The sequence below is a fragment of the Dermacentor albipictus genome, chromosome 1 (assembly GCF_038994185.2).
Source record: "Dermacentor albipictus isolate Rhodes 1998 colony chromosome 1, USDA_Dalb.pri_finalv2, whole genome shotgun sequence".
NCBI classification, from domain to species: Eukaryota; Metazoa; Arthropoda; class Arachnida; order Ixodida; family Ixodidae; genus Dermacentor; species Dermacentor albipictus.
In genome coordinates, this window is record NC_091821.1 from 465,554,401 (window position 1) to 465,566,983 (window position 12,583).

The 12,583-nt window shown below is 46.0% G+C and overlaps 1 long non-coding RNA gene across 1 annotated transcript in view; it reads right to left on the reverse strand.

Annotated features, from left to right (window-relative positions):
• Positions 1-721: 721 nt before the first annotated feature.
• The window catches only part of LOC135905634 (uncharacterized), a 30,222-nt gene continuing 18,360 nt past the window's right edge, over positions 722-12,583 (reverse strand). Inside the window, exon 6 of the long non-coding RNA XR_010565435.1 lies at positions 722-1,146. This is a non-coding gene — a long non-coding RNA (uncharacterized lncRNA). The remainder of the gene's footprint in view (positions 1,147-12,583) is intronic.

Below are 12,583 nucleotides of genomic sequence, written 5' to 3' on the forward strand. Positions count from 1 at the left end.
ACTCACGGGTCCTATACACCGACGTGGCCCGCTACCCACAGAAATGTGCCCTATGTCTACTCGTACTAGATAGTACAGACGTTCTGAAGGCTCCGGCCACGCTCAACAGTGTGGACAGTGGCGCGGCGGAAGAGGCTACTATCGCCCTAGGCATCGTACACGCTTCAGCCATACCGGCACCGGATGGAACCATCACAGTGGTCACTTATTCACAGACCGCCTGCAGGACTTTGTCACAAGGGAGGGTGACACCCTACACACACCACATCCTTACATCATTAAACCCCACAGCATTACACAGGGTGCGTATTGTCTGGACACCTGGACACGCCTCGCTCCATGCTAATGAACGCGCTAATGCGTCAGCCCGAGAGCTCGCTAACCGGGCGCCATTGGAAGAGATGTCCGACCCAGACGACGCACCGAGAGAACCACCGAAGTAATCTGAAACTCTACAATATTACAGAGATACCAGGAGACACTTCCCTCTACCACATAATTCCCTTAACCGAGAAGGGATGCCGTAGCGTGGCGACAGCTTCAAAGTAATTCATTTCCCTGCCTCTTTTATCTTCACCTCTTCCACCACACTCAATATCACTTATACTGACGTGATTTAAGAATTGCATCAGACGCAAAGCATAAGTTTGAACCAGTTAATAAAATACAAATGCTAATGGTTGTAGGACTACGAAGTCAAACTTACTAAACAACAACCAACTTCGATTAAAAAAATGTGAATCTATAATTATTCACTGCAATCTTGCTACCATGTGCCGATCGCTCGTGCCCATACGTGCGCTCTTAACCCGACAGAATTTTTTGCACTCCTTTTTCTTTTAGCATTTTTTTGTTTCAATGGCACTTTGCGTCGATACACGTCGGCTGGTTACACTCTTCTCCGCTCAGCCGAATCGCATTCAAGAGCAATGTGCCCTGCGTCCCAGGTGCAGTCATTGCAGCCCAGAAGTGCGACCGCCAGACGACGGGTACAGCGGCAGGTCCTCCGGACGGTGACGACGTCCCAACTACCAGGGGCCGGTACTTGCCAGCACGAATCCACAACTGGGGCACCGGTGGGTGACTTGCTGGCAGCCAGGCACGAACAGCGGCGCCAGCGGTATGCAACAGCAGCAGTAAGGAAAGCTGCGCAAGAACGAGTGCGCAGGGAATGCGTAAAGGGGCACGCAAGTGTAATAACCCGAAAACGGGAGTACGTTTCTTCTTTCTTTAAAACAATGATTTGGGGGGGGGGGGGGTATTACTTGACGAAACAGTAACCGTTATTTCTTATTAATGTCGTAGTCTAACGCTACGACAATACCTTCAGGTAGAAGAAGTATCTTCTATTTGTACAGCACTGAGGGAACGTCCACTAAAAAAAAGAATAACTTGCAGACGACAGAAAAAGCGTGTCGTCCGCTCCTTCTTTTGTGGTCGTTCCCTCTGCGCTACATACAACCCGAAGATCCTGAAACAACAAGTCCAGAGTTCCACTAACTAGAATAAACACCTTTGCTGGCTTACGGAAAAACTAAAGCGAAAGTCGGACAGGTTGTCCGTTATTTGAGGAACGAGGCATATATGCGCTCGACACCCTACAAGCAACCTAAGTCACGCTCAAGCATGACAGACTTTTCTACTGTTTCATTTTGCAGAATCGGCCGTAAAATATGCGAACAGCTAGAATACGTCCCGTTTCGCCAGGGTTCATTGCCGCGTGCAGGAGTTTGGAAGGCTCGCCGCAGGCAGACAAAGACGGGTCGAGGCGAAACTTCGCAAGAACCGAGAAGACCTTGTGCGCAGGCTTGTCAGGGTCCCAAAGGGCATGTGTTAAAATATAACCGCCGCTTATTAATTACTGCAGTGTCAAGCAATATTGGTGGACTAGGCGCGCGCCTCTGGAGCTTGTGGAGAGGTTTCTCAAAAGCTTTCGATGATCTTCGTGCAAACTTGTGAGGATTCAACTCATTTTTGGGTACAATTCAGCATCAGCTTAAGGTAAGGCTGAATTTGAAAATATTTCCGGTCACTTGGGATTTCACTCTCCGTTCACGTTCTTGGTGTACACCTGCTAAGATGTTTGCACAAGAACTTGTTATTCCAATTATCATGTAATAAATGTTTGCTGACCAACGTCTACTGAAAGGGACACTAAATAGAAGCACGTAATTTCTTTAAGCAAACAAAGTATTCTTTCGAAGGTTCATTCTGCGTAATTTCGCCTTAACTGGTTGGTCATTAGAAGAAAAATTTAACCTACAAGTTCCCTTTGATGCCTTTTGCGCCGAAACCTTTGCTAGGATACGACGGTGTGACGTCACGAATTAAAAACTATTTCCTCACATTTGGGCCGCCGTGGCTTAGTAAGAGTTTGTGAGACTGGCTAAGCTTCGTCTTTGGCTCTCCTAAAGTGCAATGCAGCGCATCTTCACGAATAAGTAATTGCCTGGGCCCGAGCAGGCCGGGTTAAAATTCTTGACGCCGCAGTATGCTAAATCCGTTGCTTCAAAGATGCGTCGCAACGCTTATTTCGTATTTGCTTCATTCCTGGCGCATCAAGCCTGCTCTTACGGTAAGAGCGACCTTTTCGGTATTGCGTAAATGGAATTTAATATTACAGCTACAAATCTTGAATGTCTCTTTAAAGAGTTAACGCACCCGCCGTGGTTGCTTAGCGGCTGTGGTGTCGGGCTGCTAAGCACGACATCGCGGGATCGAATCCCGGCCACGCCAGCCGCATTTCAATGGGGGCGAAATGCGAAAACACCCGTGTACTTCGATTTAGGCGTACGTTAAACAACCCCAGGTGGTCCAAGTTTCCGGAGTCTCCCTATACGGGATGCCTCATAATGAGATCGTGGTTTTGGCATGTAAAACCCCATAACTTTTTTTAAAGAGTTAGCGCAATTTTCGTCTTGCTCCTTTATTGCGGGGGTTTGTCCTTGCATCAAGGGTTAATATTTAGCAACTAGTATTATTTCAAAAGGCTAGGCTTCCCGACATGCTAGAATTCCTGCTAAAAGTCTGCCGTTAAGCTTGCACCAATTCTGGCAGCTGATTATTTGATAAGCTAAAGTGAAACTTAAGATGAACTAGATACAATGTTCTCTTTTTGCATCCTCACTACAATCAGCTGCTCCGAAGCCCGAAGTCTCGGAGCATCTCATCTTTTGAGCAGGTGGTACGCATCGGCCGTTATCTATAAACCCATTTCATTCTTCCGGAATTTCACTAAAGGCCACACGGAGCCATCGATTCCTAAATAAAAGTCGTTCGTCCGTTCAAATAACTGCTTGAAGATCATTTTTCACGGTGAGTCGCAAGTCGTCTTATCACTTACAAAATCACTTATCACTTACAAGGCCCAGTAGTCACAGATATATTCGTTACCGTACTACTTGTGGTGAAATCCCACACAAAGAATCGTATGTTTTTTTTTTTTGGGGGGGGGGGGAGTGCGTGCGTGCGTGCGTGCGTCATAATGTCAAGATGCATGTCATAATAAGAGGTTTTACTTGATTTTTATTTTGCCAGCGCCACTTCGATGCCTAAAAAGGTGTGCTTTGAGCTTCGTTAGTGAAGGGCCTACACTCTTAGGCAAAGCTACACCCTTTGGCTTGCCCCTTCTGCCACAAAACAATAATCATTATCTGCCTTGATGCGTTTCCTTTCTTTAACGCTGCGATCCCGGTACTTTCCAGTAACGAACGGCACGCGCGTTATCAACATAGAACAGTTTACACCCTTTAGAGTGCCCCTTCTGATAACGCGCGTGCCGTTCGTTACTGGGAGGTTCCGGGCTCGCAGCGTTAAAGAAAGGAAACGCATCACGGCAGATAACGATTATCGTTGTGTGGCAGAAGGGGCGAACCAAAGGGTGTAACTTTGCCTAAGAGAGTATAGTTCTGACTTTTTACCTTAAGAGACATTTGAAGTATAGTTCCGCATTTCAGTACTTAGATATCTGTCAACACTTTTTTTTGCATCGATGATGTATTACATTCACGCAATCGTCATCATTGTTTGTAGTCAGCCATCTAGGTCTGTTTCTGGCTATCGTGTAAGTTGAATTTATTTTACTTTTTAATTTTACGGCAGCTGTAGTTGCGAGCTCGACACTACATTGGTTGTTTTCGTCTGTCCCTTTCGTTTCACCATCGCCGTCGCACCACCGTCGCTCCCTCGTCGCATAACATCTTCGCACTGAGCCTTACCCTAAACATACGGTGGACAAAAAAAACAAGACTTTGGGTATGAACACAATTCGGCATCGAATATATGTCCCTCTTGCAATGAGCATTTTGGGTCCGGGCAGTCTAACCACTGAGATACGACTCAACATTCGTACGTGGCTGTTTATGCGGGACTTGTAGAACCCGAAGGTGGTGGAGGCTGCTGTGCGTATGTGAGTGAGGCATCATTGCCGCTAAGAGGATGCACAAGGAAGCACTGACCCGACAAAAATCAATCGTGACAAACCACGTCGTCGTGACTATTTTCTTTTTGGTGTGGTAATTGTTTTCGTGTGCGTCTTTTTAGCGGCAAATATGTGTCTCACAGCACGTGCCCACCTGCCATCGGTCAGAAGTTTCATATGCGACCGTGGCTACGAGTGGCGCTGGCTAACACTCCCAAGGTTAGATCTCGTACACGTACAATTGGTAGTGCAACGGACGCTTAATGCGGAGAGTGTGGGCTAGGATTCTACCGACGGCAAGTTGTTTTTTCGTCCAATGTCATGTCGCTTTAGCTTATCATTTCTACAATAAAAAAATTGCGGCGCATCAGTTCTTTGCAATACGATTGGCGGCCATATAGGGATTAGCAATCTATCTTCCGATAGGTGTATAATTGGTGATGATCTGTTTTGTATGATTATTTATTTATTATTGAAATGAATATTAGGAGAGGTTGGCGCCTTTATGGTGGCACCGGCTACTCCTTGTCACTTGGCAAAGGAAACAAATTTACGTAAAAAGGGAGAATAGCGACACGAAATGTGGCACTCAGTAGAACACTGGATGAATAAAAAATATACAGTCCAACAGTACATGAGTCGCATAGTTCTGTGCATTACTTCAGTCCACGTACGCATATATAAAGTCAGATATTTAGAACAGCCATAACACACAACACATGTAATGCACTGCAAGTACAGAACAGAATTATACATATTGCATAAAAGTTGCGATCGCCACATAAACCAATTATGAATCACGAACAACGTTTATGTTACTCATTTAGCGCATTCGGATCATCTGATACCTTATATTTTCCCAAAATGTTGGTCTCCTCTAAAAACTTTTTCAGAGCAAGTAGCGCTCTTTTTTTGAAGGCCCGCAGTTGGCCATGGGCCAAGCATTTTTTTTTTAGAGTGAATGGTCTTCTGTCTAATATCAACAAATTTGCTTGCAGTACCCTTCTTTGTGGATTGTATTTAGTGCACTCGAGGAGAAGATGATGCACATCTTCGTCTGCATGGCCACAAGAACACTGTGGACTAGAGACACGTTTTATCCTGTACAAGAAGTGTTTAGTGAATGCAGTACAAAGACGCAGGCGGTGTACCAATGTTTCAAATTTTCTGTTGTCTCTTAGATTTTCCGGCATTGTTAAGTTTATACATGGGTCTATAGAGTATAAGTCAGAGTTTTTAGCTTGCTGATCAAACCAGGTAGTTTTGCTGAGGCGATAAGAAATCTGTCTCAGGAGCACACAGACTTCACTACGCAATAGAGGAAGATTGGTTGTCTCCGCGTTATTGTGCGCCCGATTCGCAGCTGCGTCCGCTGCAGTATTTCCAGGAATATTGCAGTGCCCAGGTATCCACTGGAATGCAATTACATGGTTCATTGCGCTTGCTTTTGTAAGTTCTTTGAGTGTCTCATACAATAGCAAAGTGTTCAAAGAATTTTTCTTATTGCTCTGTAGTAATGTGAGAGCGGCTTGCGAATCGCTAAAGATAACCCATTTTTGCGAATGTTCTTTTGATGCTATGAAACGCAAAGCACACAGGATTGCAAACAGTTCTGCCATAGTGGAAGACGTCTCTCGGGATAATTTAAATGTTTGCTCTAGCGCTAAATGTGGAATGACGAATGCTGAAGTCGAGGAATTTTTATGACACGAACCATCTGTATAAACGTGTATGTACTGGGGATATAAGGAGTAAATTTGGAAGAGTGCCAGTTGTTGGACGGCTACTATGAACATGTCTCTCTTAGATATAATCCCGTCAACCGATAATTCTATTTTAGGACATGTTAACATCCAGGGAGGGTAGCAAACATCCACTTTGCATAATTCAAATCTTGGTAATAATGCTTTATGTTCTCGAACAACATCGTGAATTTTGCTTTTGTTTCTTTCGGTAAGCGCGAGGTTTAATGGATGATTCTCGTGCTGGGTTAAGATTCGATGAATATTTCGTCATGTTTCAACCGTTCGTATGACTGGAAATGGTGGGTGACGAGCTTCAGCAATTACTAAAGAACTCGAGGTAGCCTGCGGAACCCCAAGACACACTCGCAGCCCTCTTGCCAGTAAACGTTGAAGATGTTCCTCAGAAGTTTGCGATAAACCATGGAGAATAGGTGCCGAGTAAGCAATTTTTTTGTTTATGAGTGCGTTATGAACTTGTAGTAGCGAAGAGACTGATCCCCCCCACGTTGTACCTGCGAGTCGCCGAAGTACGTTTATTACTGCATTGGTCTGCTTTTCAATTGCGCGGATGTGTGAAGCCCATGTTAGCTGGCGGTCAAGAATAATTCCAAGAAATTTATGCTCTTTCACAAACATCAAATTTTGCCCATTAACCGTAAGTTGGAAATTATTCAGCTGTCGTCTAGTAAAAGGAAGTACGGCTGTCTTTGCGTATGAAAGACTCATGCCTCTTTCTTTTAAAAAGGTGTCGATACTATCAAGACCCTCTTGCAGCGTTGTTTGAATGTCTTGTATATGAGATCCAGAGGCCCATATGCAGATGTCATCTGCATACAGCGAATACTGTAGACCAGACGGGAGTTTTAGTGGCAAGGCTGCCATGACGCAGTTGAATAAAAACGGACTGAGAACACTGCCCTGCGGAACGCCCTGTGTGATGCTGTGATAATTACTCGCGCCTTCGATTGTTTCCATAAATATTTTTCTGTCTTTCAAGAAATTTGATACCCATCGTAGTGCTCGACCGTGTAGGCCAAGCTCGAACATACCAGCAAAGATGTGTATGTGACTTACAGTGTCGAATGCTCTTTGAATGTCTAAAAATACTGCTACTGTCACATTTCCGCAACTTCGTTCATGTTCAACGCATGTGGCAATGTCTAATACTGAATCCATAGTACACCGATTTTGTCGAAAACAGGTCATGTAATTGGAAAATATATTTGTGTGTTCACACCACCACTGCAGTCGACAGTCTATCATCTTCTCCATTAGTTTGGAAAAACAGCTTGTGAGGCTGACGGGTCGGTAGGAGTCAAGACAAAGGGGAATCTTTCCTGGTTTTAGTACTGGAATTACCCGGGCTAATTTCCATGAATCTGGCAGAGTCTCTCTTATCCAGATGTCGTTAAATATCTCCAAAAGAGTCATTCTTCCTACAGGACCTAGGTTCTTTAACATCATATACGTGACACCATCTGGGCCTGCGGTTGTCTTTGTACGGCATGACGAAAGAGCACATGTCAATTCATTTAGACTAAACTCACAGTCACGTTGAGGATGTTGTGACATAAAGCACGCACGAACTTTCTGTTCTGCTAGTGTTATCGAACTTGTAAATTGTAGGCAAGTGGACGGAATTCCTGGTCTGGATATAAGTTGGCAGAATTCGTCAGCAACAGATGTTTCCAGAGTGCTTCGAGCTACGGCAAGGGCTCGGAAGGGATGGCTCTGGGTAACTGGACCACTAAACGATCGGACAATTGACCATATTCTGGGAAATGGAGTAAAGGGAGACAACGACGCGCAGTATTCTCGCCACCTTCTCGTGCCTAATTTTTGTAAGCGTCTGCGTGAAGTTGACCGAACTTTCTGTGCCATCTTGTAGTCATCCAGCTTTCCACTGCGGCGGTAAGCCCGTTCTGCGCGTCCTCTAATTGCTCTTAGACATTCATATTCCCCGTCGACTGCAGCGTATTCATTTCAAACAATGGCTGACTTTGTGCAGATCTCGTAAGACTCACACAAGATATTTGCAAAACTTTGAAAGCTTGGATTTTCGCCCAATGAGTTACTTACGTGGTGACGAAAACTTTGCCAATTAGTATATTTTAAGTAGCGCCGGGTCCCCTCACTCCGTATGAGGCGATGTTTTACCAGGATCGGAAGATGATCACTACCGTCCGTTTCTATGTCCGTTGACCATTCAACGCCATCAAGAAGGTCTTGTGAGCAGAGCGTGACGTCTATACAGCTTGAGTAACGAAACCCCCGCAAGAACGTTGGAGAGCTATCATTTAACACGATAAGATGACTTTTTTCTGCGGCAGACTCTATGATGCTTCCACGGGAATCATTATATTCACTGCCCCAGATGACGTTATGTGCGTTGAAGTCCCCACAAACCAGCACATGTGAGTTTGCGATACCAAACACATTCACCAAGCTGTCTACTGATATTTTGCTAGACCATTGTAGATAAAGACTTCAAAATTTTAACTGCGGCAATAGTTATCACTCCATTCTTTGGCCCTGCGGCGCCCACGTAAAGGATGTTAGGGTGCTCGTCCCATTTCTTCTGCAGGGCTTCCCCTCTTGCTCTTCTCCTTTCGATGTTATATGCGGGACGCATGTGCGCGAAATGGGGTACACGTTGGCGCGTCTCTCCACATCACGTGGTACCTCCTCCCTTTGGTATATCGTATGGGGCAGATTAATATGGATCTTTTCGAGCAGACCTCTACCTGGTTTGGTGAGTGCGAGCCTATTGAGTTGTGAGAGGCATTGTGCTTCCCACATCTCCTTGAGGGTATTATGTAGTCCTAAAGCCATGAGCTTTGCCGTTGTCCTGGAGTTTGGTGGCCCCAGTGCCGTCTTGTAGGCCTTCCTGATCAGTGTCTCCAACTTTTCAATTTCCGACTTGGAGAGGTTAAGGAATGCCGTCCCGTACATTATCCGAGAAATCACGAAAGCCTGGACTAAGCGGATGTCGTCCCTTTCCGTCATGCCATGCTGCTTATTTCTGATACGATGTATCATCCGGAGGATTTTCTCGGTGTATGTTGTGGAAACAGCTATTGCATTAGCTATAGCATCTAATCCCAACGCCAATGTGCTCACTGACTCCCAGAACGCCTGTCGCAACTTCAATAATGGATTAATTCACAGGTCAGGGTTGTCATTGCTTACTAAGCACCCACCCAGCCAAGCCTCAGTCATCTGGTTTCCCGGTCACCTGGAACTACCTGGAGGAAATGAAGCCGCTCAAAGGCATGCCCGAGCTTTTCTATACCGGGCGTCTCCCCCTGATGACCTTGAAGGGTGCTGCGACCTAACTGTTTTAGCAGTTTATGCTGACAATCTCGCACCATACAGAACAGCCAGGAAGAAGTACCCAACACCACATAAATCCCTCAATAAGTTAGAAGAGAACACTCTTGGGAGACTACAAACCAACACATACCCAACGCCAGCTAAGTATCACCAGTGGTACCCTCACTATACTCCCCGCAATGCTCACACTGTGGAGAGGTAGCAAACCTCTACCACATGGTGTGGGCTTGCCACTTTAATCCCATAATTAACCCCATTCCAAATCCCTCAGATGAGCACTGGGAGGCTATTCTGCTCAGCGATGACCCTGACTGTCAGCACTGGCTGGTGGGGAAGGCCGGCGCAGCAGCAATAACCAGTGGACTACCGGACTAGGCGGCCCACCCACGAGTTCTACGAATATTCTGCAAATATATTGTTTTTAATCAATCAATTAACTGCGGCACATACCCACTGGCACATACTCTGTCGTCCAAGATCGCGCCAAAGAGGTTTATTAAAGAGCAGCACATACCCCGTGTCACATACCCGATGACCAAAGTTGGTTCGACAGTTGGCCTTGAACGCGGTTCTCTCGGTACAATAGCCCGATGCTCTACACAGTTGACCATTTACTACCCACAGACGTCCGCACGCCAAGTTTCATCCTAGACGCCAGCGCTCGTTTCTCCCCTGGCGGAACGATTTCACCTCCAACGGGCGTATTATGGAGTCACCATAGGTGTATGTTTCCGCCACCGCTTCCCTTCACGGTCGCGCCCGCGTTCAGTTCCCGCTGCGCGCGAAACGTCTCTTGTTGGCGACGGTGCCTCTTCGAATGACCGGAAATCATTATTGTGTTGTTAACTGTCACGACAGTAATGTAAACACGAAGGGGTTGATGCCACCAGTGAAATTTTGCCGATTCACAAGAAAATAGTGCGACAAAAGCAGACGACAGACATGGATTACTGCGGTGCGCTGAAAGAAGTAAACAACTGGCAAACGAAGCGAGCTCGTTCATTGATCACTCGTGAATGTATGATGGTTTTGATATGTAACCCACATGAATTTCATGATTATTCGGTATATAATCCCTTTATTCATATAAAAATTTTCAGTTGTTCGACCAGCGCTTGTCCTGTCTTCTTTCTCGTGTTTCGTTTCTGTGTGCACTGCCCAAGAATGGAAGCCACTTCTGTTGCATGCGCTAGTAGTGGCCGAAGTTCGCGCGTGCCGAGGAATTGAATATGTGCAAGATGCATTGAACATGACCGGAGTTCATTCCTGCATCACCACTGTACCGATCGATCGAGTTACTGGACGATACACGCCCGCGTCTTGGTCGCGCCTCATTGCTAAGGCAGAAATGATTAGTAATACTTTCAACTTTCGTCTCTTGAGCTCTCTTAAAAAATGCCCAAGCTATTTACATTCCTGCATCTATTCTGTATTGTAGGGGACGTACTAGTTAAAATTATGTGCGCATGTCGTACTTTTGCTATGCGGTGATATATTTTGTTTATTTCCCCACAGTGTCGATGGAAGTCCGTTGCCGCCATCAGAGACAACACGGATTTGCAGCAAACATCTTGTGGGAAACTGCAAAAATGACTTTAGCTCGCGCATCGTATGTGCCGACGATTTTTCCGGCGGCACATACGATTTCGTTTCCAATCACCTGCTCGGCGTCACTTATATGGCTAAGCAGACGCTGCCCTTTCGCCGCATTGCAGCCATAAAAATAATTACCCATCTTCTTAAAGGCAAATAGAAGCGTGTACACCGTCCTTCGAATGAAACGTCCACTCGCACACACGTGGGCACACACCCCGCGCGGTACGAAGCGTGCCCAAACACGCGCAGTGCAAGAGGCAATCAAGGCGGTGCGAACGAGAGATGGGAGAGGCGTACAGTCGCTAGTTGAATGTTGCTCCGAATACGGCGCTCTCATGCCAAAGCAGTTAGAGTCAGTGACTCTAGGCACAGCAGCGCCGCTCGCCGTTGCCGTTCTTGCCTATCGACCCAAGTTGGAGAGGCAGAGGTTACGCGCAGATATGCAAACATGTCGCAAACGGGGTGAAGTTCGCAAAGAATACCAATCGCTTAAGAACAGAAAATCATTTCCCCTATGCCTTCCTTAGCTTTATTATCTGTTGGCTTCACGTGGTTCGGCAAGTAACAAAAGTCGTGCTACCCTTTTCGTTCATTATACTAGGGCAACAACAAGTTCTTTTGTGCATATATATTTCGGAGGTTACAGTAGGCAGAAAAGTTGGAGGAAGCTTAAGCTCCGCCTTTAAGACAGGAAATCGATGCCGTTCAAAAATCCCTGACTGCTTCCCACGCTTCCCGGCAACTGCAGCTTATGTAACCGCCAACGTTTACCGGGAAACGCTGGCGGCGACCGCTATGCACGAAGGCGAGCTTTCTCACAGAAACTCGGCCTGTTGCGTGGGCCGATCCCGGAGGTAATGCACAGCCGCGCCAAAAGAAATTACGTCATTTTCAAGTATCCGTTATTGCTTCACACTTTTAATATTTCAGTCTCAGAAGATTTAATATAAAACGCATGCGCTGTCGATGTTTTCGTTTCATGTCATTTGTTTATGGGCTGTCATTCTCATAAATACGAGGAATAACTTTGTCAAGAATGTAAGACAGCGTATGAGCAAATTTTGGGGATATAATGGTGCGCAACATAACCCGCACATACCTCATGACATATAGCGAGGCGTGGCATATATACACACCTAAATATATTTGTGAACTCTCACTCACGGGGACGCCGAACGCCGACACCAGATATTCTGCGACATGGGAGCCTCAATGCTCTCGCGGTGATATGTCGTTCTTGGGCAGATGGCCGGCGTCCACTGTGTGACTGACTGCTGTTGTCGCTCTAAGTGAGTCAGGAGCCGCAAAAGTCGATGAGGTCTGTTGATATTGCGTATTGTTTTCGTTTAATGCAACTCACACATCGGTGTCCTTTAGCACTGAACTTTTGCCTGGTTTTAGTGCTGGTGCGTCTTTTTTTTTCTTTTTTTAGTGTACACGGTCAGACGCGACGTGCGTGGTGACACCGCCTATTACGACATTACATAAG